This window comes from Mauremys mutica, chromosome 3, assembly GCF_020497125.1.
Source record: "Mauremys mutica isolate MM-2020 ecotype Southern chromosome 3, ASM2049712v1, whole genome shotgun sequence".
In the NCBI taxonomy this organism is placed as follows: Eukaryota; Metazoa; Chordata; order Testudines; family Geoemydidae; genus Mauremys; species Mauremys mutica.
Window position 1 is genome coordinate 109,302,183 of NC_059074.1, and position 26,046 is coordinate 109,328,228.

The 26,046-nt window shown below is 39.8% G+C and overlaps 1 protein-coding gene across 3 annotated transcripts in view; it reads left to right on the forward strand.

Annotated features, from left to right (window-relative positions):
• UTRN (utrophin) overlaps positions 1-26,046 on the forward strand; it is a 577,733-nt gene that overhangs the window by 259,907 nt on the left and 291,780 nt on the right. The window lies entirely within an intron of this gene.

A 26,046-nucleotide genomic window follows, 5' to 3' on the forward strand; every position in this document is an offset into this window, starting at 1 on the left:
GGTAGCTGTGTTAAGAAGAAAATGTATATTATGAATTGAAAATGTGCTCCCTGAGCTACACCCAGTTATTATTTAACTTAAGTGCTTGACTCTGTCCTGCTGCTAGGGAGCACAGGTATCCCTCCTCAGCTGCCTCCCACACTCCCCCTCCTCCTAGGCACTTTCCCTGCCGCCGCAGCAGCCGAACTGCTGTTAGCCAGGAGTGCTTTGAGCAGTTGCTATCTCTTTATTGTTACTCAGTAGTTCCCCTGCTGGTAACCAGCTGAATTACATGGGAGTGAGAAGAGATGGGGGAGGAGAGGAGACTCCCCCTAGGGTCAGCACACTCCAGCTACTCCCCCTCTCCGTACCCAACATGCCTCTTTATTGGGATGTGTGGGAACGGCGACACAGGCCCTGCCTTAGGGGTACAATTGGAGAAGAGCAGGGCAGAGAATATGTACCAAAGGGTTGATTGGAGACACTTGACCTCTTTGTAATGCCATGTTTGGGCCTCAGGCTGCAAAGATTGGATTCCACTATATTAAAATAATTTTCCATGTTTTGCATTTGTGCTAGAAGATAAATGGTTTAAATGATTTCTGAAGAAATATGGATTATTTGGTTGCCCTGTTGACATCATGTGAATTCCCTTCACAGCTATCCCCCTTTCTTCCTAATTTTTTAAATATTTTATAACTGAAGGAGAAAGTTTACTTCATCTAATATAATGTATTTTCTTTCTGGTGGGAAAGAAAGCACAATAGGTAGGTCAGCCACACAATCCACCCCCAAGTTTGTAGAAGGAAACCCTTATTTTGGCCTCCGTGTCACGAGGCGTGATCAGCTCTCCATAGTTGTACAAAGTTTCCGTTTTTAAAATAACAGAGATCTTCTTTTGTGGGGGAGCACAGATATGACTTTTGCGTGCTAGTGGAGTGGTTGTACACTAGCTCTTCCTGCTACCTGAGGCTACAAACCATCCGCAAGAAGCAGAGTTCTTGTGTTGTGGCCACCAAGAAGCTAGAGGTGACTGCTTCGGGCTAAGAAAGCTAAAGCACAGTCACCTGTCCACCTCCCTTAGTTCAGCACCCTTTACTGTTGTTTTCTTTCTTTCCTAGTACTGTGTTCTCTTCTGCACTGCACAGCAGAGGGAGCATAATCTCCTAACCTGCCCATGAGTCAACACATAATTTTAAGTTCCCTTTCAAATATGAAAGGTTTAGCTATAGCCCATATCAAAGGCTTTCATAACTCAGTGACTTTTGAAATAAATTTTCCCCTCCCCCCCAACTTTCAAGGTCACTTTAACTTTCTGATGAGCATTAGTCTTCTAAAAGTATAGATGTTCATATTATTGTATTGATGTAATAATTCCAAGTGTATTCCTGTGTTTTCAGACATTTGTTTTTTGTCTTGTGTTGATTTCAGCACTGTGCAGTTAGTCTTTCTTGTTAGACTTACAGGAAAGGAAAATAAAATTACTCCAGATTCAGACCCACAATATCTGTTCACATTAAAAATATTTTTTCCCCTGGTGCTGTGGTATATACAGTAACATGAAACTGTGTTTATCTCACCATTTCATGTGTTTACATGTACAAAAAATTGTATTTCCTAAATCAAATTGATTATAAAACATGTGCTGTGCTCATACTGTCCTTGTTCTTATGAGAAACTACAGGAGAACTATACACTGATTGAATGGCACTTTACAAGGGGTTCAGACTGTGACTCATCTAATTTGAAACAAGGCACAAGTAAGGGTTTAACAAATAATAGAAGAGAGGACTATAGTGATGTGATTAGATTCCGACAGGTTAGCTGTTGCATAATTTGGTGGTTCCAAATCACTAGTAATTTTTTTTAAATACGTAAAATGAATTCAACTAGTCATCAACCTTGTTGTTGTTAGTGATCTAATTCCTTATGTGTATTGGATGAAAGGGTGACAAAGAAAATGGCACAGTTGAAAGAGGAGAGGGCAGATTTGCAGTGGAGGAAATCTATTTGGCCATGGGAACTCCAGAAGTGTTGAGTGGCATGGGAAGGGAAGAAGTGGCATCAGATATTGAATGTAAGTCAGGGTAGGGGGTTGAAGGAACAGACTTTGTGGCGGATGAGAGGGGCAAAAGAGTCAAAATGGAGTGAGTAGAATGCACTACTATAATCCTGCCTTGGGGGAAGGACTGAATGGAGGCAGAGGAGGTGAGAGAAGGGGACAGAGAGTGGTGTGGAAGTCAAGAGTACTTGATGGCTGGGAGATTACAAAAAGACTGGATGGAAGGATAGGTGGGTGATTGGTGATAAGGAAATTGCTCTTGTATGATATTTCCATTGTCAGTGTTTAGTGAAGATGAGTTTGAGGAGTGGGCATTTTGGTGAGTAGAAGAGTTGATTCAGCAGTGAAAGTCAAATCAGGTGGGGAAAAAAAAGGCCAGCTGGGAAATCTATTTGTAAATTGTTCGAGGAAGAACCTATGGTCGGGAGACCACCCAATCCAATGCATAGGCTGTGGTAGAGGAAGCTGGTGTTGGGCAGAAGAATCTACTTAAATGAAGAAGGCTGGCTCTGGTCAGACTCCATGCAATAGGGATTATCCCATCCTGAACACAGGGTGCAGAACAGGAGGCCGGCATTAGCACAGGTATAAGGAGGGGGAAGTGTGCATAGGAGATCTGGAAGAGGGGGACGTGTGCTAGTGATGGAGCCTGGGAATGGGAAAATGATGAGCAGACAAGAAGAGGAGAGAAAATAATTACAGAGATGGAGAAAATGTATACTATTAAATTTGGAGATAAAAGAATGAAATGGGGAGAGCGCGAGAGTGTGAGCAGAGAATAAAGAAATGAAAAACACAAAAGCAAGTAAAGCCAGTTTAAGGACGGTAAGTGTTTAGTTTTCCCATATTCCTATCTGCTGTCATATTTCTCAGAAAAGGGAGTATTCAGAAGGGGGGAGAAATGAGGGAACCAAGGCAGAGGACGTAGAATCTTCTTCAAGCTGATCACATCTGTTTGAAAGGGAGTACGCCAGCACTTGAAACATTTATAATTGAGCAATGTATAAAGCGTATGCTTCAAAGCTATGCAATACCTGAGGTTCTGTGAATTCGTCAGACCCTTAATGTTACTTTTAATTGGTGCCTCTGACTGATGCACTAGAAAGATGTATGGAGATGTTCACATAGATAATATGCAGATTAATAGTAGATGTATAAATTCTTTCAGATTTTTCAAACTAAACCTGAAATCAGACATTGGCTATCCATTCAGGCTAGACATTGAAAATAAGTATGCATCTTCTAAGTGAACAGGTAAATTGTATTCTAGCTTTGTAGAATATATCTAACTCTGCAGTCTTAAAAAAAAAAAAAAGAAAAAAGAAAAAAACTTGAGCAGTTGCAGTCTCTGCACCGGGGGGGACGGATAGCTCAGTGGTTTGAGCATTGGCCTGATAAACCCAGGGTTGTGAGTTCAATCCTTGAGGGGGCCATTTAGGGAACTGGGGTAAAAATCTGTCTGGCGATCAGTCCTGTTTTGAGCAGGGGGTTGGACTAGATCACCTTCTGAGGTCCCTTCCAACCCTAATCTTCTATGATTCTCATCTTCATCCTGTGCTGTGTACCAGGTCTCATATCCTAATTCAGTGGCTCAAACCTCTTGTATGCTGTGACCCCACATTACAAAGAAAAGTTTTAATCCTTTAATTTGGGATATAAATGTATACTCCATATCAAAAAAGACAGTAGGAGGACCAAAAGAATGCCACCATGGCTAAACAGCAGATTAATGGATGTCATTAGAGCCAAAAAGGCGTCCATTAAAAATTTGAAAGACAAATCCTAATGCAGGAAATAGGAAAGAGCACAAACTCTGGTGAATAAAATGTTAAAATATAATGAGGCAGGCCAAGAAAAAATTTGAGAAGCAACTTGCTAAAGATGCAAAAACTAACAGAAAAAAAATTATTTAAGTACATCAGAAGCACAAAGCTTGCCAAAGAGACAATGGGGCCAATAATGACAAAGGAGCACTTGCAGGAAAGCTAAATTAATACTTTGCATTGATCTTCACTACAGAACAGATCCCTACATCAGAGAGATTCTCTTTGGGCAACCAATCTGAAGTACTGTCCCAAATTGATGTGTTAGTAGAAGAGGTTTTAGAACAAATTGACAAACTCAGCACTAATAAGTCACCATGAGTGGATGGTATTCACCCCCAGAGTTCTGAAGGAACTCAAATTGCAGAACTACTAACTGTGGTATGTTATCTAACACTGAAATCAGCCTCTGTACTAGATGACTGGAGGATAGATGATGTAATACTGATTTTTTTATAAAGGGCTTCAGAGGAGATCCTGTAAATTACTGTCCAGTGAGCCTAATTTCAGTACTAGGCAAATTGGTAGAAACTATAGTCAAGAACAGAATTATCTGACACCTAGCAGATAAACATGATTGGTGGGGGAAGAGTCAATACTGCTTTTATAAAGGGAAGTCATGCCTCACTAATCTATTAGAATTCTTCAAGCATGTGGATAAGGGTGATCCATTTGGTATAGTTGTGTTTGGATTTTCAGAAAGCCTTTGACTTGCTCTCTCATCATCAAAGGCTATTAAGGAAACTAAGTAGCCATAGGATGAAGAGGGATGGTCCTCCCATGGATCAGTAACTGGTTGAAAGATGGGAAACAAAGGATCAGAATAAATGGTCATTTTCACAATGGAGAGAAGTGAACTGCGGGGCCCCCCTATGGATCTGTACCAAAATCAGTGCTGTTCAACATATATTCATTCATGATCTAGAAAAAGTGGTGAACACTGAAGTGGAAAAGTTTGCAGATGATATAAAATTGTTCAAAATAGTTAAATCCAAAGCAGAATGTGAGGAGTTAGAGGGATCTCACAAAACTGGGTGACTAAGTAACAGAATGGCAGATGAAAGTCAACATTATTAAGTGGAAAGTAATGCACATTGGAAAAAATAATCCCAATTATAATTATACAGTGATGGGTTCTAAATTAGCTGTTACTATCCAAGAAAGAGATCTTGAAATTGCCATGAATAGTTCTCTGAAAACATCCACTCAATGCACAGCAGCAGTCAAAAAGGCTAACTATGTTAGGAACTATTAGAAAATATCATAATGTCCCTATATCAGACCTCTGGGGCTCCCACAGCTTGAATGTTACGTGCAGTTCTGGTTGCCCCATCTCAAAAAAGATATGGTGGAACTTGTAAAGATTCAGAGAAGGGCAACAGATATAATCTAGGATATGAAACATCTTTCATACAACGCAAGAGTAAAAAGATTAGGGCTGTTCATCTTAGAAAAGAGACAACTAATGAGGGATATGAAAGAGGTCTGTAAAATCATGAATGGTGTAAAAAAATGAGTAGAGAAGTGTTATCCTTTCACACAATACAAGAACCAGGGGTCACCCGATGAAATTAATAGTCAGCAGGTGGAATATAAACAAGAGGAAGTACTTTTTCACATAATGCAAAACTAATCTGTGGAATTCATTGCTAGGGGATGTTGAGATGGCCAAAAGCATAACGGGGTTAAAAAAAGAACTAGGTAAGTTCATGGAGGATAGGTCCATCAATGGCTATTAGCCAGGCTGGGCAGGGATGCAACCCCCTGCTCAGGTGAACCTAAACTTCTGACTGCCATAAACTGGGAGTAAAAAACAGAGGTGGGTCACTCCATAGTTGTCCTTTTCTCTATACTCCCCTTGAATCTCTGGCATGGGTCACTGCTGGAGTCAGGACAGTGGGCAAGGTGGACCGTAGTCTGATCCAGTATGGAAGCTCTTATGTTCTTAATTCCCACAGGCGAGCAGAGAGATGTCCAGAAACTATCTATCCATAAAGAAAGAAAAGGTGGTCAAGAGCCCCAGGACATGTTGGTAACTCCCCTTGGGGACTTGACCCCCCCCCAGGTTGAGACCCAGCATTCTAATTAATATGTTAATTTAATATTTTTTCTGTTCTGTTTTGATATGTGTTGTATAAGTGCATTTCCTTTTCTTTTGGAGATGTGGTTATCAGCTATGTGTTTTTTTTTCCTCCCTTAATTTGGAGAATTTTTAGGATGCCATGATGGTGGAAGCCATGTACATGAACATAAAAATAATTCAAAAGGGTTTTGCTCATTGGGTGTTCTTTCTTCCCTGTGCACTGTTTTACGATGGGTTTCTAGAACACTTTTTTTTAACCAGTTTGCATTGATTGCCTCGCCTGCTATAATCAAAGTTGGATCTGTCTCTGTTTTAAGGCAGTGATGTTGTCCAGTGTTGTCCAAAACTCTAGCTGTTTTGCTTCCTGCTGTGTTGATGTTTTTGGATGTTTGTTCTGGCAGCACCTGTAATAGAAATGAAAATGTCTTTATTGACTCACGTCTCTAAGGAATAAGACATGGCGGCATGTGGTGGTGCTGTAATATGGCTATGTATGTTGGTTTGATTACACCTGGAGTATGTTATAGGTAGAAAAAAAATTCCCACATTGTAGTGTCTTATTTCTGCTGTTAGATAGCTTGCTTAAATAATATTGCTTTATGGTGAATATACATCGAAGTGTTGCCTCTGAGGATTCAAAGCAGTGGAGTCCCTGTCTAGGGATCGTGATTTCAAATGTTCAGTTTGCCCAAATCATATTCTCACTCTTGTTGTTTCCATTTCTTAATGAGTCATTCAGGAAAAGATTCTAATTGGAAATGGCATCTTAAAAATATTCATGCTTGCTGGCGTGGAAATTATTCGTTTGGGAGCCCTTTGGATGAATTAGCTTTAGTAGAGTTTTCACATGAAAGAGATTTGTCCCCAGCAGTTTTTCCTTTTGTATTAATAATCTAGCTTTGAGATGTGCCTGTATGTGATTTATTAGCCCTTAACATATGGCTGATATAATTAGGGCAGGTATCCCTCTGCTCTTCTCTCAAGATTGATAACACGGTCTGTTATTCACTCACTCCACAGCTCTGCCAGAGCTGCATTTAGTCTGAGAGGGAGAACACCCTTCTCCAGAGTGAGGGAGTGAATGCCGTTCTCTCTCTCTTTCTCAGTATAAAACAGCTATATAGGAAGAACTGTTGGGATATGTTGGAGCTGTCTTCCTAAGGGAATTCTGTTTTGTTTCTGCAGCTTTAATGTTTCAGTTAATAATCCTCTCTGCTATTTAGTGCATTCCAGTATGGTAGCAGACATTCGGCTGCTCAACAACTTCATTCTTTCTCTGTGCATGCTGAGCTGAGCAAATAATGGCTAGGAGGATCTGTGAAGGGCTTTATTTTCTTGGTTTTTATTTTTAATTCAGAGAAACTTATGTTGTATCAACCTTCTTTGCCTTTGAGACATATAAAGCTTTGTAGCTCTCAAAAGCAATCCTGGAAGCGAGCATGCTCAGAGAGCTGGCAAATCGTTGTCCAGTGACCAGGAGGAAATGATAGTTGCTCTTCATTTATAATGCAAATTCTGAGGTGTCTTCAGAAGTGTGGCAAACTTAAAATGATGGCTGTGGTGAGAACATCTCTGCAGAAAGTTGTGGTCTTGTTGCATCGCTTGCAGAGGATGGCAGTTTCTTCCCCACGTTACCAAAAGCTTTGTAAGGTGAGTAAAAAATGGGGAAAAAACAGATCTTTGGGAGTCTGTAGACCTTACTTTTATCTCAAAAAGCCAACAAATAGAATGGGGTGGCAAGAAGGCATCTGACTCTAGAAAGTAAATTTTGAAAGCCTGTTATATTCTGTTATACGTACATACATGTGAGTTATTCACGAATGTGAAATATGTTGCTTTAAATGCACTTGCTGAGGTGGTGGGGTTTGTTTCCTTTTTTTTTTTTTTTTATAAAATGCTTTTGGCTAACATTTAAGGATTTCTGTGAAGGAACTGTTAACATTCAATTACCTTCCCTAGAAATCTATTTATTTATTTATTTAGTTTTTGGACGATGGTTAGGTTCTGGCAAATGTCTTACAGTTCTTTAACTCCTATTTAGTCATTATCCAGGATACTTAAGCTTTCTTAAATTCCTATTTTTTTTGTTTGTTTTTGAGTTGAAACAAACTTTAAGCAAGCATATGTTTTCAGCAGGTTAGTAAACAGTGATAACACTTCTATTTTCCTATTCTATTTTTTTTAATGTTCTACAAAATTTTAAAAAAAGTTAGATGAAAATCATGTTGATAGATTTGACAGCTTTTTGTTTGAATAGAACTATTATCTCATTCCTTGAGACTGAATGTTCAGATTCCAGCAGGACTCTAGTATTGTTCCATACATTGCACACGTACAGCTGGACAACTTTGTTGCTGTGAAAGTATCCCAAGCAGACCACTTGAAGTCAGTTTTTTTTTTTTTAAAAGGATGGTCACTTCATGGATGTCAGACTTCTGAATGCAAGTTTGTGCTGTATTTCGAAAGTCATTTCTTAGGCAGTTAACATAACCTGACATAGTCAGTCATGCTATCATGGATTATTGGAGCCTAACAGGTGGATTATCTTTTATGACTTTTGACAGTACAATTATTGGGAGAGGTGCATGCCCATGAGAAAAAGGGTATTTTGACATTACCATGAAATCCATTGGCTGTTTTTGAAGCCATTGTTGGTTATCGGTGCTTACGATGTTTTTAAACTTCTTTGTTTCATACTGAAAGTACACACAAATTGCATATGAGGTATGTAAACCAATGCACACCTGAAGGTAAACTGAAAAGTTCTCAGTGTTCATTTTTTATTAGATTGGAAAATGGCATGCTGCTAGCTAATCATGAAGTTTTGCATCAATGTGAGAGAATTTCTGTTGGGGGAAATTTGGAGGTGAAATAAGCTACAAAGGCATTGCCCAAATGCTTTATATTCTTTCATTGTCTTTTTCATTACTTCCAAACTTGACCATAAAGTGATGATTGTTTAACAGAATGTAAGTTAGCAGGGGTAGAGTTTTGGCATGTCAGGATGATCGTACCCCCTTTGTATATACATTTGAAATTGTCCCGTTTACCTAATGTAGTTAAGTGGTGTTTCAGTTCACAGAAATGATTAATTGAGGATAGCTAGTTTGTTGTGTAAATGCAAGTTATTTAAGCATGTCTGCTTCAGTACTTTTTGTTTTTCATTTTAACAATGAATAATTTGCTTTGATAAAGAACATTTGTTATGCAAATAAAGCAATTTTTTATTAATGGAGAAGAAAACATTCATTCTCACTTTCTTTTGCAAAATTACTAGTAATTATGAATACATAAAAGCATCTTTTTAGTCATTTTTATGTTTGTAGATAAACTACCTTGTAACAGAATGTTTGTCAACCAGGTAGTAAGTACTCAATGAATCCTATAGATGGGAGGTAATAGCAACAGTAATTGTCTACTAAGTGGAAGTCTAGACACTAATCATGTATATAGTTTTCTGACTTTAAATCTACCCAAGGGATACTAAAAATCAGGAAGCTGTTACTTAAAACACATTTTCTGACTGAATGGTAAGCTCTGGGAAATTTGTGATTAAAGAAAAACGTACAATATATAAAAAGCTTTGCTTTAGTGCTCTTAAAGATAGCCTGGTGATTAAACTGGAGTTTGACTTGTCCTGCCCTGCTAAATCAGCTACTGATAGAAAAGGAAATATTTACAAACCCAGCCACTTCCAGCAGGTGTCAGTGTAAGGCAGTGATATGTGAGACTGATGATGGAACGTTTCATTCCGTTTTTGCTTCTGAGAATTAAATTACAAATTGAAAACAGCTTTTAAGGAAATCATTATTTACACTCAAGTTGTTGTCTCCACCTCCTCAAACCTTTGAAAAAAAATGCGGTATCTACTTCTCTTGTATATTTGTGGAAATATAGCGTTAACAGTTAAATTCTGCATGAGAAGTTACATCATCATTATTAGGGTTTTGAATGAACAAATTGGTGCCTCATTTTTTTCCTTGTTGTATAACCTAGCAAATACTAATTACATTCCATGTAAAAGAAGCCCCTTCTGTGGTTAGTGCGAAAGTCAGCAACGGCAAAGAAATTAGCATCAACAATATGAATGCTCAGACAAACAGGGTGCTTATCTAATTAAGAGCATCATGAACAAAAACAGGCATGATCCTCAAATTGTACTCAAAATTGCTTTTCTTCTAATGTAGTAGCATGGTAAAATAATAACTTAAAACTCAGTCTTCAGACTGTAAATTTGTTAAAAGCAGAAACAAAACCCAGCCCTTTCCTAAACTACATTTAGAATGTTGCTGAAATGGAAGATCATAGGAAATTCTAAGTTCAGGTTAATATTTCATATGTGAGGAATTCCTTTTTCCTCCTCGGATTTCTCCAGATGAACACAATGATAAATGCTTAACTCTTTTTCTGATAATCCTCCACTGAACCTGCTACATAACTGTTGTACGTTGAAATCACTTGAGGACATAACTAGTATTTGTAGCAGCACAACAGTTACGTTGTACCAGAACATACTAGAATGTCATCATTCAATGGTTAATTTTGCCTTATTTGTCAGACACAATTTTTTAAAAATAGTTTATTGCATCATAAAATTCAGAAGTAAGAGATGGAATAACCTAAAAGGCCAATTATCCAATGCAAAATTGTTCAAAGAGCACATTTTCTACTGTTATGTCCAAAGTGGTTTCAGGTATTTTGGGAGTGGATGAGGTTATCACTGAAGACTAGAAAAGTTGCTTCATGAGAAGGTATAAAACTGATAGATTTTTCCCCTGAAGCGAAAACTGCAACATTACTTATGAAAACAGCATATGAAATTAGAAAGTTTTTATGAATGCTTGTAACAAAAATGATAAAATGTTTTATAGCTCAAGCAGGTAAATGTAGGGAACACTTTGAAATATGCATTATGTTGTTGGAGAATTACAACACACTATTAGCACGTATGCAGACCAATTGAAAGAGAGAATGGGAAAGAGCTGGTATTTGAGAGAGAGAATATTCTTCTGAAAAAATGTGTTCATTAAAAAATTATTATGAAATATGTATAAATTCATATTTTAAAGATGATGTTCGTCCTTTTCTGCTATTTATTTTCACTACTGTTATTGAATATTCTAAGACATAGTAACATTAAAAGTTTTGAACCATAGAAATGTAGGACTGAAAGGACCTTGACAGTTCATTTAATCCAGTCCCCTGCACTGAGGCAGGACTAAGTATTATCTAGACCAGGGGTCCCCAACCTTTTTAGGCCCAGGGACCGGTTTCGTTTGCCGGACCCTCCGCAGGCGTGCCTGCGGGAGGTCCAGCTGAGCCGCGGGACGAGCGCTCCCTCCGCAGTCGTGCCTGCGGGAGGTCCGCTGCTCCCGGGGCTCAGCTGGAGCTTCCGCAGGTACGCCTGCGGAAGCTCCACCGGCTCCAGTGGAGCTTCCGCAGGCGTGCCTGCGGAAGCTCCAGGTGAGCCCCGGGAGCAGCGGACCTCCCGCAGGCACGACTGCGGAGGGAGCGCTCGTCCCGCGGCTCAGCTGGACCTCCCGCAGGCATGCCTGCGGAAGCTCCACTGGGTCGGTTCGCGGCCCGGTTTCTAAGAGGCCGGGCCGCGGACCGGGGGTTGGGGACCCCTGATCTAGACCATTCCTGATAGGTATTTGTCTAACCTTTTCTTGAAAATTTCTCATAGTGGAGAATCCACAACCTCCCTAGGTAATTTGCTTAACTACCCATACAGTTAGGAAGTTTTTCCTAATGTCTAACCTAAATCTCCCTTACTGCAATATAAGCCCATTATTAATTGTCCTATCCTCAGTGGTTAAAGAGGACAGTTTGTCACCCTTTTCTTTATAACAGCCTTTTACATACTTGAAGAGTGTTATCATGTCCTACCTCTGTTTTCTTCTCCAGACTAAGGAAACCCACTTTTTTCAATCTTTCCTCCTTGGTCATGTATTCTAAACCTTTTAATCAGGTTTGTTTCTCTCCTCTAGACTTTCTCCAATTTGTCCAAATCTTTTCTGAAGTGTGGTCCCCAAACTGGATACAGTACTCCAGTTGAGGCCTTATCAGTGTTGAGTAGAGTGGAAGAATTACTTCTCGTGTTTTGCTTACAATACTCTGCTAATACATCCCAAATGATGTTCACTTTTTTTGTGACACTGTTACATTGTTGGCTCATATTTAGTTTGTGATCCTCTATAACCTCCAGATCGTTTTCTGCAGTACTCCTTCCTAGGCAGTAATTTCCCATTTTGTATTTGTGTAACTGATTAATTCTTCCTAATTGTAGTTGTTCACATTTGTCCTTATTGAATTTCATCCTATTTAATTCAGACCATTTCTCCAGTTTGTCAAGATCATTTTGAATTTGCAACCCTCTAAGTTTGGTATCATCCGCAGATTTTATAAGTGAACTCTTTATGCCATTATCCAAAACATGTAAGAAGATATTGAATAAAATGGGTATAATGAACACTAAGGTAGCTCAAAGTCACCTGTCACGTGACGTCGGTGATGTCCTCAAATTTTGAAAGTAGCAATAACTAGAGGTCTTTGTGATGGGATCTCTGGGGTAAAACCTGGAACTGGGCTGCTGTACCCCCTTAACTCTCCAGCCTGAGCTGTCTCTCACGATGCTTTGCTACTGACAAGCACCAAAGTCCTCCAGTCCCTGTTATCGCTCAGTACAACAGCATGTGGGGTCCCACGCCCAGCTAGATTGCATGAATGCTCCCTGAGCCACTCATGAATCACACTGAAAAAGGCACCAGCCAAATGCTCCCAGCCTTGTACCCCAGAACTGTGCGGTCTTGCCCTGGTCAGAAGCCTGACCAGTGTAAGTTTATTACCCAGTCTGCCCCTCCCTGGATGTGGAGAGGATACACACTAGCCTTTCTAAACTGAGCTGAGATTTCCCATGCATTTCAACCAAAATGTAGTTTTAGCTAAAATATAAAACAAACTTATTAACCACAGAAAGATTTTAAGTGATTATAAGTGGTTGCACAAAAGGTCAGAGATAGTTACCAAAGAAAATAAAAGGTAAGCACACAGTCTAAATCTTAAACCTTATTAGACTAGGCAGTATTTGGATCAAGCAGTTGTTCTTACCTCACTGGATGTTGCAGCCAGGTTACTGTTTTAATACACAGTCTGTCTCCTCTAGCAGTAGAGTCTCATAACTTCATACACACTAATGCAATACATATTTTGACAGAAGAATCTGTTTCAGCAGATTATGACCTTTCATATGATATCTTACATGGCATATTTTGTATGAAATATATCATAATTATATGATGGGTGAATATGGGGGCTCCAGGGTGTTGCTTTGAGGTACACAGTGCTACAGTCTTCTTATGGAAGTTTGAAAAACATGACCTGGGAATAAGACCAAAAAAATGAATAAAGGGATCCTTGTGACAAAAGGCTAGAGTAAAATTGTGGCCCACTGAAGTCAATGCAGGTTTTTCCATTGACTTCAGTGGAACCAGGATTTCACCCTTAATATTTAAATGGTCTGAACTTGGTAAAGTATTGACATGTGTGCAAGCTGATAACGTAGTGGCAATCAGTTGGGGGCAAAAGGAGAAACCGTAGCAGAGTAAAAGGACACTGGGGCGAGAGAGAACAAGAATTTCCTGAAGCAACTCTTGGGGTGGTCAAAACCGCAGGATACTGTACCTGTGGCATTGTTTAACTACCCAATATTTGATGAGTGACAAGTACAGCCATATGTACATCATCAGAGACATTCCTGAACTATGTACAAGACAAATTTATGATCTCAATAGTAGGAACTCTGGAGCTAATTCTCATTTATAGTACGGCTGCTTTATATTGCTCTGTCAGTGTGAAGAGACCTTAAAGTGAGAGTAAATGAAATTTATGCCCTTTTAAGGTCCCTTCACAATCCCAGAGCTGCCTAGTTGCATTAACAACACAGTGAAAGTCCCAGAGTATGGTTGCTGCACTTGGGAATTTAACTGTGCTGTAGCAGTGTCCACATTGGACAGACAGCAAGCTGGTGTGCTGTAGATTCACACCCTAGCTTGCTGCTCAGTAACTTGCCATGCAAACAAGCCACAAGACTCAGATACTCCATCTACGAAGATCTGCCACCAGAGAACATGTTGACAAATATAAGAACAAAAGCAAACCTTGGGAACATGAGCAATTTGAATAAGGAATGAGCTTAAAGAATGCTTTAGCATAAGGATAGGAGAGTGAATTTTGAGGAATTGAGGACTCAAGTGAGTAATATCTGATGAGAGGCAGTATTAAGATCCCCCTTTCTGGAAGAAGCCTGACGGAAGTATGATAATTGAAAGACAACACACTATTAATGTTGAAAAATACGAAAGCAAAGAACAATTAGTGGCCAAAAGGCTTTTATAAAGTACCACTCAAAGATCTGAAGGTTGTTTTTAAAACATCTGCACTGTAAATTGAAGGCAACCCAAAGAGGAATGGTTTACATGGGGCAATTAAGAGCAGCAAAAGTAGGTTGGTGGAATACTAGTGAGAGAGACTAAAGGATTTATAAGAATTGAGAGGAAAGGATTGCTAGAGAGAAATTAATAAATTAAGAGTGGGATTAAATGAATGATTATTGAAAATGAACACTGAAGTCCTATCTGGAATCTGTCTCCAACAAGCAAAATAAAGAAATGTAGACAACTATGAAGTCTGAAAGATCCTATTAAAAACACTGTCGGCAAAAAAACAGGCAATGTAATACTTGAAAATATGAACATCTGCAACTCAACTGGCTCAGGTTTGAGTGGTAGCCGTGTTAATCTGTATCAGTAAAAACAATGAGGAGTCCTTGTGGCACCTTGGAGACCAACAGATTTATTTGTGCATAAGCTTTCATGGGATGATGAAGTGGATTCTAGCCCACGAAAGCTTATGCCTAAATAAATCTGTTTGTCTCTAAGATGCCACAAGGACTCCTCATTGTTTCAACTGGCTCAGTTTACATACAATATAGAGTATTTAAGGAACTGATAACAATTTACATTTAAGTATCAGAGGGGTAGCCGTGTTAGTTTGGATCTGTAAAAGCAGCAAAGATTCCTGTGGCACCTTATAGACTAACAGACATATTGGAGCATGAGCTTTCGTGGGTGAATACATGCATGCATGCATGCATCCAACGAAGTGGGTATTCACCCACAAAAGCTCATGCTCCAATACATCTGTTAGTCTATAAGGTGCCACAGGACTCTTTGCTGAATTTACATTTAAAAAACTTAATGAGGTACTGGGAAAGACTTTGGGGAAAAAAGCATATTAGTACTGATCTTCAAAGAAAGAAAGTCATCTTGGAGACTTCTGTCCTCTGTGTCTCCCCTCTCCCTAGTAAAAATGTGGAAGGAATATTGAGAGAGAAAATAATTAAAAATCTATAGAAAAACAGACAAGAAATAAGAGAAGAGTTTATAAATAGATACTGACAAAAAGTAATTGATTGCTTTTTGTTAGAATTATGAAATTTTGGATGAAGGGTAAACAGTGGGATCAATCTATTTGGATTTCAGCAAAACATTTGATATTGTATATCTCAGTCTGATTGAGAAAATTATAACTGATATTGCTTTGGAATGAGCCTTGTCTTGGTTGGATTGAAAACTGGCTCTAGTGTATTACACTGCAATTCATCATAAGCCTGTGTGTATTTAGTTAGGACATGGTGGTTAGTGTGGTTCCATCAGTGTTTGCATTAGGTCTGGTTGGTCTTAATATTCTTTTTAAGTTGATGATCTAGAGGTGAGGTAAACAGCACATTAATTCTAAATTAGAAGGAGTTTTGACCATCATTGAGAACAGGGAAATAACTCAGAGACAGGTAAAGATTAAGAATGTAGGCAAAAATATAAATCATAGGACTGGAAGGGACCTTGAGAGGTCCTCTAGTCCAGTCCCCTGCACTCATGGCAGGACTATATTATCTAGACCATTCCTGACAGGTGTGTGTCTAACTTGCTTTTAAAAATCTCCAATTATGGAGATTCCACAACCTCTCTAGGCAATTTATTCCAATGCTTAACCACCCTGACAGTTAGGAAGCTTTTCCTAATGTCCAACCTAAACTTCCCTTGCTGCAATTTAAGCCCATTGCTTCTTGTCCTATCCTCAGAGGTTAAGGAAAACCATTTTTCTCCTTCTTCCTTGTAACAACCTTTTATGTACTTGAAAACTGTTATCATGACCCTCTCAGTCTTCTCTTTTCCAGACTAAAGAAACCCAATTTTTTTGTTGCTCTTCGCTGGACTTTCTCCAATTTGTCCACATCTTTCCTGAAATGAAATAGAAATTTGAAAAATGAAGGTAGGGAATAGTAACCCGAAACACTAATACTCAATGGGAGGAAAAAATTTAGAAAGCAGTAATGTCTGCTGTCACACTTCAAATCTTTGACATCAAATTAGACTTGATTTGGGGTATGTGTGCGTGTGTGTGGTGGTGGAGGGGTGGTAAATAAAAGGCCAGGGCAACTAGGGCTGCATTTACACAGGCATTATGTCATGGGACAGGGAGATAACCATCCACATGTCAAATGTGATGTTGGGGTTTGAGCATCTGTAGCAAAAGAGAGAGTGATAAATTGGAGGAAGATCAGAGAAGAGCATAAAATGATTGGGGACTAGAGGAATTTATTTATAAAGACAGATGAAAAGTGCTAAAGATGTAGAGTTTGGCCAGTATTGGACTGTTGGGATGTCACGTAGCCATTTCCAAATATTTGAAGAGTGTAACCACTTACCAAAGATATACATTCTTTATATATAAGGGGTAATAATTCAGAGTACTAGAATGAAATAAAATAAGTTATATAGACTAAATATATGGAAAAGTTTTTGACAGTAAGAACTAGAACCCTGTGACTTCCCAAGGGGTGTAGTTCGTTAGAGCCCTCAACATCTGTCCCATTTTGAGACTAAACTAGACAAAATTCTTGTGGATCTATAATAGGGAACAATTGTGTGAAACCTGATGTTAAGACTGGATGACCTGAGACATTTTGTTCTTTTAGGGCTAGTCTACACTGTTGCACTACATCGGTGCCAGTGCACTGACGCGGCTGTGCTGCTGTAGCATGTCTGGTGAAGATGTGCTATGCCAACATGAGAGTGCTCTCCCATCGGCGTAATTACTCCACCTCAATGAGAGGCGGAAGCTGTGTCTGTGGGAGAAGCGTCTCCTGCCGACTGGTGTGGGTCAATGTAACTTGTGTCGCTCAGGGGGCTGGCTTTTTCACACCCCAACTCAAGTAAGTTACATCGACTTAAGTGGTACTGTAGACAAGCCTTCAGTCTCTAAATTCTGATTCTAATAGGAAGACAGTTTAATATTCTGTATAACTTACCTGTGACCTCAGGTGATTCTGCTTTTTCTCAACTTGTTCTTTATTTTTTGGTATTCCTGGTGCATTTTCAGGCCTGGCTTTTAATCCTCTAAAAGGAGGTATATTATATATAGCTTTCTATGGCTAGGAGCTTCTTTTCAAGTGAGGTTGCTCATCCTCTTGGAAATTATTATGAGCAGGAGCTCAAATAATTGAAAAGGAAGATAGGCTGAAACAAACCACTTTGTTTCTTTTCATAGCCCCTTCTCTAATTTTAATTTGTTGGAGGTCTATAAAATTTATAAACAGGATTTGTGTATTAAAGTAGATCATGCTTGCTAGTGCTCAGTACATAACATGGACATCTGGAGGTGCCAGTCTTTTGTTTGAAAAAGAGAATGAGGAGAAACAAAATGGGAGCAAGCACAAAGAAATTCAGGTTTAATATTTTAACTTCCCCATCAGTCATTCTTTTTAGCAAGTAGAATAAACTTAAGGAAAATGGAAACAAGACAAGGCCAGATACTCAGTATTTTTTTTAAAAATAATGTTTTAAAAGCAGTATTTTAAAAAAAAAGTGTTGCAGGACATATCAGGTTTAGTTGTGTGTTTGACTTGTTGAACTGAAAACAACTTGGCCAATGCAGAAAGAACGAAAATGAAGACAGAATATAGGGTAGATTTATTAAGGACTGAGTGTGGGATTAATGGGAAAATTGACTTCCTTGAACTTCATGTGTTCACAGGACCTGGATCAATATTTGATATATGATGTCCTCTATAATAGTATTTTACACAGCGCTTTTTGATTGCTATTCTTTTTGCAGTGCAAGAACTCTTTTCTGTCCCACTAGGATCCAACTGTGAGCTTGCCTCAGCCCAAATCCCATACTCCTGCATAAAAGTCATATGTGATGTACTGTTTCATAATGTCTCCCTCAAGCAGTACTTAGCATTTCCGAATGGCTCCAAGGAAGGATTATAATGATTCACCAACTCTTTCCTCCAAAACTGCCTGTCTTCTCCAAATATAACATAATTCTGTTTCACACAGATCACCAGAACTAAAAGCATGGACACTGCACTTGCTGACCAACTAGAAAAGTAAGCAACCTCTTTTGAAGTTGTAGTGCCATCCCAGCCATTAGGAACTCTGAAAGAATGATGCAATGTGAACTCCTATTACCTTTTACCCTCCCTTTCTTAACTGGTGCAGAGAGTGAGGAGACCAAATGTCCTCCGGTCACATGTGAAACTGAATATCTCACATTAAAGTTTGCTGAGCTAATAACTGCAGACTTGCTTTGGTTTTATGTGGCACTGTCCCATATTCACTTAACATACAACTCGTATCATAGTTTGCTACAAAGCTTTTCACCGGAAAACAAATAATTTTTGCTATATGGTGTGTGAGTGTAAAGTTACTGTTGGTGAAAGGTGAGGGTGACCGTCCTGTAGACTGATGTATGTTTATATTAGTTGTCACCAAAGAAAATAATGATTTGTGGTGCCATTGGTACCTTATGGTGGTATTTTCTATTCTACAATAAGTATATGTATTATTGCAAATACAGTGACAAATAAAAATACTAGGATGCTGTAAATGTTAATTGTGCAGTGGTGACCACTGAATCTGCAGACTAGGTACTGCACTGGCAGGGGAGTACAAGCTTTTCCACATTGTCCCAGCAGCGTGCCAAATCCCTGACCCGGAAACACCATGCTCTAATGGAGGGACGGGTACTTCAGTCTCAATGCTTGTTCAGTTCTTGTCTCCTTGGCTGAGGCTGACAACTAATGTGCCAATTAGTGCTAATTGTGGTGGGCTTTGTGGTTTGGTCCCTGAACAGTCACCTGAGGTCACTTTCTATCATTTTCATCTTGGTCTCAGTTTGAACCATATTTGAGAGGAAGGACACAGTATTAGCCCACTGAGCCAACCAGTCATCTTTCGTGTTCTGTTTCAAATGTTCCAGTTCAACCACTCTCACTCTGGTTCACTCTGTGATGCAAAAGAATTACTCAGTGGCTACAGCATCCAACATTACAGAATCGAGAGAGCCCACAATGCCCCCCCCCCACGCCTCCCCGAAACTGACAGACCTTCCAAAAAACTCCCCATGTCCCACGCTTACCCTTCCCCATTTCTCTGTTAGGAGGCAACACTTTCCCCCTCCTTGTCCATAAAAAGATCTTTATGGTTCCTAATGGTATTTGCTGGGCCACTATGTATTTGCCAGACACTGGCAGCTTAACAGCAGAAACATGCAGACTCCCTCAGGTATTTTCACTAAAAAGAAAATCTCCTTTCAGTCTGATCTTTCACTGTGTATAGTCTAATAGTGTCACAAAACAATCAGCTCTGAATTGCTTCCTTTTCTTTCTTCAAAAAATTAATAGTCTGAGAGAAGTGTGGTGATTTGTCTTGAGGCAAATAATATGGATTGTGTCAGAGTTGTGATTCTTTAAAATAAAGTGATAAAATCTCTCCTTTGTGTAGGAGCATGTGTAAAAAGAAATAGAAAGATAGTAAAAGAGAGATTTGATTAGTAATGGGCCTGTGCAGTAAAATTTGGAACTGTACCTCAGTGAAAATCAAGGTTTTACAGTCCTTAAATTAACCTGGTTCCTGGAATCAGATTATTTTCTTGAACTTTTTGTCCCTACATACAATTCTAATTTTGTCAACATTTTTTTAAAAATGCGTGCGTACATTTCATTTCCCCCTTATCCTTCCTGGTGCCTAAACTGTAGTTCTATGCTATAGGGAAAAACTCTTTGGTAGTGACAGAAATGATGAGCTGCAAGATTCCACAGCACTCAACACAGCATGTAATGTTCAGAGCATGACATTCATGTATTTTTTGCAATGCAGACTTACTTTTCCCCTTTCCTTCCCAGGAGCAGGAAACCAGCCTCCCTAATAGAACAGATATTTTTACCCAACCAGCAAAATCAAGATCTGATGATATTGTTTGAAATGCTTAGAAAAAATGTGACTGTATGATTTAAATTGAGGTTTTGCAGCAGAGAATGAGGCCTTGAAAGTGTGGGCATTAGTCCTTTGAATGACAGTGCTAGCAATTGTAGCTCAGCTGTTCAGCTGAAAAATGAGGCAGTGTTTTTCTAGTGGCTAGAACGAATGTCCTGAGTTCTGTTCCCAACTACTCCACTGCACTCTTGAGCAAATCGCTTAACGTCTTTCTCTTGGAAAGTCACAAGGATAAAAAGAGAGCACTTAAACTTTTGAGATGAAAGGTGTGCAATTTAAAAGCAAACTACTATATATTCCAGTAAGCTATTTTTTTATGCCACTCATAGCTGATTTTTAGAGGATCCATTATTATTAGTCTCAGCTGTTGATTGGTTAGATTTGGAAAATGAAAAAATATCAGAGGGAACCAAATTGTTAGACTGCTAGTGCTCTACCCATAAAAGAACTACTGGATTCCCTACTGATCTAAAAATAAACAATATACAAGCTTCTCCTGTGGTAAAGGTAAATTACCAAGAATGGGGACTAGACAGAGTAAAAACAGATGGATCTTATGGAATTTTTGGGTTGCAAAAGAAGGGGAAACAGATCACCCCCCTCCCCCCACAACTTTGCCAGAACAATATGCAGCTATTGAAATGAGGCCATAACTTGTAAAATTTGCTATGCTGATGAAACCGGAAAACTTCCTGACAGGAAGGATAATGGTAACGTGAAATGTGTATATAGAATTACGCTAAAACCTTTGGAATTTATCAAAATGGAAGACCGCATATATATCAAATGTTTGTATCGTATCCACATGAGGACCAAAAAGAAGTTAATGAGCAGATTTATTTTCTGTTGTGAAACTGTCTGAAACACAACTCTGGGACAGAATACAATAAGCAGTTAAATAGAAAACTGGTATAGGAAGGCTTTAAACTTTATTCTTTCCAGACCTAAGTCCAATTATCTACAGAATGTGGAAGAGGACTGTGATTTAGAGTCCCTTAAAAAGCCTATGGCATAAAGCTATATATGATGATTTGTCTTGTTTAAACTGATTTTAATATGTTTAGACATCCATTTCTGTTTGGTACTGTCCCAACATCTGTGCAGAAGATGATTCTTTGTCAGTTTTATTTATATTTACACACCTACACACCCCAGTTTTTTATTTTCCATAACCTCTCTTCCACCTGCTGGTTTGGTATTTAATTTCTTGATACTTATATTTATTACTTTTACACACTTAATTCTGGGGTGGGATGAGTTAGGGAAGTTAAAAGCAACTCTCTAATCTAGATGTCTGCACAGCTCAGTAGACAGACTTGTGCTAGTTTCTTGTGAGCTAGTGCACTAAAAATAGCAGGGTCGATGTTGTGGCACAGGCTGTGGTTCATTCTAGCTGCTTGAGTCCCAGCCCACTCTGCCCCCTGGATCCAAGCTTAGATGGCTAGCTCAAGTTGCTGTCTGTCCCACAATGTCTACACTGCTGTTTGCAGTGCACTGGTTAGAGCTGTTAACCCAAATTGGGAGGCATGATTCCAGCTGCAGTATAAGCATACACCTATGTGGCAGTTTGTGCACTTCATTCTTCCCTGAAGGAATTTACCATGATCTTTGCCCAAGTGCCCCTGACATGGTGGAGCAATTGAGCATTACCACGCCAAGTCCAGGAAGTACCCAGTTTTGGAGGTAGCTTTGTTACCTGTCACAGGAGAGGAATTTTGCCATGCCTTCTGGCAGCATTCAACCATCATTCAAACACGATGCTCTGAGTCTTAGGAGGATGAAGATGAAGTAGAGACTCCTTAGGAAAGCACAAGAACTCCTAACAGAGCATATCCAGCAGAGGCCCAGTCTGCAGTATAATCCCCCAGTATCTCCCCACCTGAAGATACTGCCATTGTAAGTCAGGAGTTAGCTCTCAAATTAAATATTCTGCCAGCTCCTGAAAATCCCACAAGTACAATTTGAAACCTGCATTCAAGAGCAAGCAATCACCAAGGCAGCAGAGAGACTGCCACAGATATCTCTAATTCAGGAATCACTCCTCACATAGCAGACAAAGCCTGAGTCATTGTTCTCCATTGGGTTATCCAGTCATGCAGATGGTGGAAAAACAGGAGTTCTGTGATGGAATGAACTTTGCTGCAAATTCTGGATTTACAAGCTCTTTACAATGGATATCGGCCAACTGAGCTGGGAAATGCATGTGGACCAGCAAACTGCTCTTATGGGACTAAAGTCCATGTATCTACAGCATATTAGAACATCAGTTTCCTAATTAGTCTACTTTTATTTGGGAGGTTTTTATTTCTTATGGTGTATATGGCTATGTGAGAAGTTCTCTCACTGCTCAAGAGGAAGTTAAGGGGTGACTTGATTAGTCTATGTGGACAACAAATATTTAATCTTGGACTCTTCAGTCTAACAAAGAAAGATATAACATGATGCAGTGGCTGGAAGTTGAGTCTAGACAAAGTCAGACTGTAAATGAAGCATAAATTTTTAACGGGGAGAGTAATTAACCATTCAAACAATTTACCAAAGGTCATAATGGATTCTCCATCACTGACCATATTTAAATCAAGATTGGACGTTTTTCTGAAAGATATGGTCTTGGAATTATTTTGGGGAAATTCTATGGCTTGTATTGTACATGATCCCAATGGATCCTATTGGCCTTGAATCTATAAATCCATAGAAATACAAGGCTAGAAGGGACCTGAAATCCATGGCCATGCTTTGAGGCAGGATTAAGTATACCTAGACCATCTTCAACAGGTGTTTGTCTAACCTGTTATTAAAAACCTACAATGATAAGTATTCTACAACCTTTTTCATAGAATTCAAGATCAGAAGGGACCATTATGATCATCTAGTCTGACCTCCTGCAAGATGCAGGCCACATAAGCCGATCCACCCACTCCTTAAGCAAGCGACCCCTGCCCCATGCTTCGGAGGAAGGCGAAAAACCTCCAGGGCCACTGCCAATCTACCCTGGAGGAAAATTCCTTCCCGACCCCAAATATGGCGGTCAGCTGAACCCCGAGCATGCGGGCAAGACTCTCCAGCCATACCCTCTGAAAAAAGGCTAACAATATCCTATCATTGACCCATTGTACTAATTACCAGTGTGGCACTTAATTGACCTATTGACTAAGCCCGTTATCCTATCATACCATCTCCTCCATAAACTTATCTAGCTTAATCTTAAAGTCATGGAGGTCCTTCGCCCCCACTGTTTCCCTCGGTAGGCTGTTCCAGAATTGCACTCCTCTGATGGTTAGAAACCTTCGTCTAATTTCAAGCCTAAATTTCCTGACTGACAATTTATATCCGTTTGTCCTCGTAAAATCCCTTTTTAGGTAATCTGATGCAGAATTAAATTGGACAACAGAAAACTTGAGTTTTCTAGAGGAACTAGATTTCTTGCAAGAGATCTGCTCACAAATCTCTGATTAGGTAAGCACAATCTATAATGCCAATCATTCATGGTCCTACTTCTTTCTTTCTGAGCTCCCCAAAGGCACCATACTTCTGAGATGATCATGGTTAGGCGTGCCAGCAGTCTGTCATATTTTCTTATGTGAGAGTTCAACTGTCTGTATGTTTACTTTTATTCAAGCATGCTTTCTAACGCTCTCCCTAGCCAAGGTTATGGGTTAGTGGAAAATGCTGCTTCTGTATTCAAAAACCATATTGTGTCTTCTAAAATGACAAAATTGCTTTATGTACTTTAGAGCATAGGATCCCAAATGGCGGTACTTGTGTTTGATGTCCCATCAATTCACTTCACAACAATTTTTCAGCAGGTGGTGCATGAACTCACAAAGTTTGGGAGCTGCTGCTGGAATAAAACCACCTTGAGCACTTTCCAGAACAGTCCCAGCCAGAAGCACCATGAGGAAATTTAGTTGTCAGCAATCTGAAATTTAATGAACCATTTAGAAAATCATCCAAGCTTGCCTTCTTTCCTTCTTTCTTTCTTTTCTCCATAGTAGCCAAATCCTTCAAATTTTCCATAGCCCAGCTTGATCAAATGCTGTTTTAGAAAAGATTGCTGTACATAATATCCAAACAGCTAGTCACTACTATAATTAAAGCTTATTCTACTCACTCCATTGAGCACACAGAACTGAACTGCTGTATTTCCAGTGTGATCACAATGGAGCTGTGCATGTTCTGTTACTTACCTATGCTATCTATCTTATGCTGTCCACTTTTGTGGGCATGTGGATAAGGTCAGCTACATATTTCAGCTTGAGTGATGTAAATAGACTTGGTTTAAAATAAGAGAGAGAGACTGTAGTTCTCTTGAGATAAATCATTTGTCCTGCAGATGCGGAAGGAATTTCAAAGTTGCAAACAGAACTCAATGATGAGTTTGCTAAGAAGGCAGATGTTACTGAAGATAGGAAAATGTGTTCTAAGATTTACCATCTGGGTTTAGAAAGGAGGATAAAAAGATGGCTTGGTGTGATTCCACCTAGTGCATTTCTTCCATTAAAATTTAAATATGGTAAGTATAATCCTAATTAAAAATGAGAACCAACATTACTAACTAGTATGTGGAGAGCTGAAGCAGCTGGGCATGCATAGAATAGGGATTCATAGAAGTTGCTAAGTACACCATAATCCTTTTTATGTTCTTCTCATCAAGTACCTTCTAGTAGAACTTGCACACAGCTCTTCTTGTGACTTAGTCTATAGCATGTAGATTTTATATTGTTGTACACTCAAATGTTCCTTCCCCTTTTTGCTGAAATTTTGGAGCATTTTGTTCACCCTAAAAATATAGTGTGTGTGTTCCTGCATTAAAAAGTTCTCGTATGTATGACAACAACAAGATTCATATGTAGGACTCAATCAACAATTAGAGCTGTTTGGGCAGACCTCCAGCCAGTACTGCTCTGCATATTTGTAGTGGTCCACCCACGGGATCCAATGGCATGATCAGGTTGCAACAAGTTTCTTCTTAATCACAGTATTTAATAGTGAAGTGTTCAATATGTTATAGGCATTATTATTAACCAGAGCATGAGAAGTCAATAAAGTTATTTTTTAAGGTTAGAAGATTTCCTCTTCCAGCGAGTTTTATATGCAGGAATGAACTGTATATCAGGGTAGTCAAACTTACTGGCCCTCTGAGCCCCATAGGACAAATCTTCAGAAGTTTGAGAGTGAGGGCACACCTGCAGGGGGCCAGGGCTCAGGGCTTCAGCGCTGCAAGAAGAGCCTGATGGGGCTCAGGGCTTCAGGCTTCAGCCTGAGCCCCTCCTCCCCTCAGGGCAGAAACCCTGACACCTCCCTCCCCACTGGGCAGAAGCTCCTACCCTGTCACCCCACTGCAAGGCAGAGGTCCTGAGCTCTACCTCGCCCAGTCTGGTAGGTGGAGAATTGGGTGGGAGTGTGGGGCTAAGTTCCCTCTAGGCTGCATGGCCGCGCAGCAGCCTATTAAGCACTGTGCAGCCGCTCAGGGCTGCGGTGGGGAGAGAGTCCTCTTCCTCCGGTCCCAACCCAGCCTGGCCTGGACCTGCCACGGTCATGGGAGATGTGCTTCAGCCTCAGCCCAGCCCAGCCATGGGAGAGGCGCCTCTTCTGCGTCCCCAACTCAGCCCTGGCCTAGACCTGCTGCAACCATGGGAGAAGTGCCTATCCTGCCGCCCCAGTCCTGGAGCTGCTGTAGTGGAGAGAGGCCTTCTTCTCTCCCCACCATAGCCCTGGGGCAGCCTGCACCCCAAACCCCTCATCCCTGGTTCCACT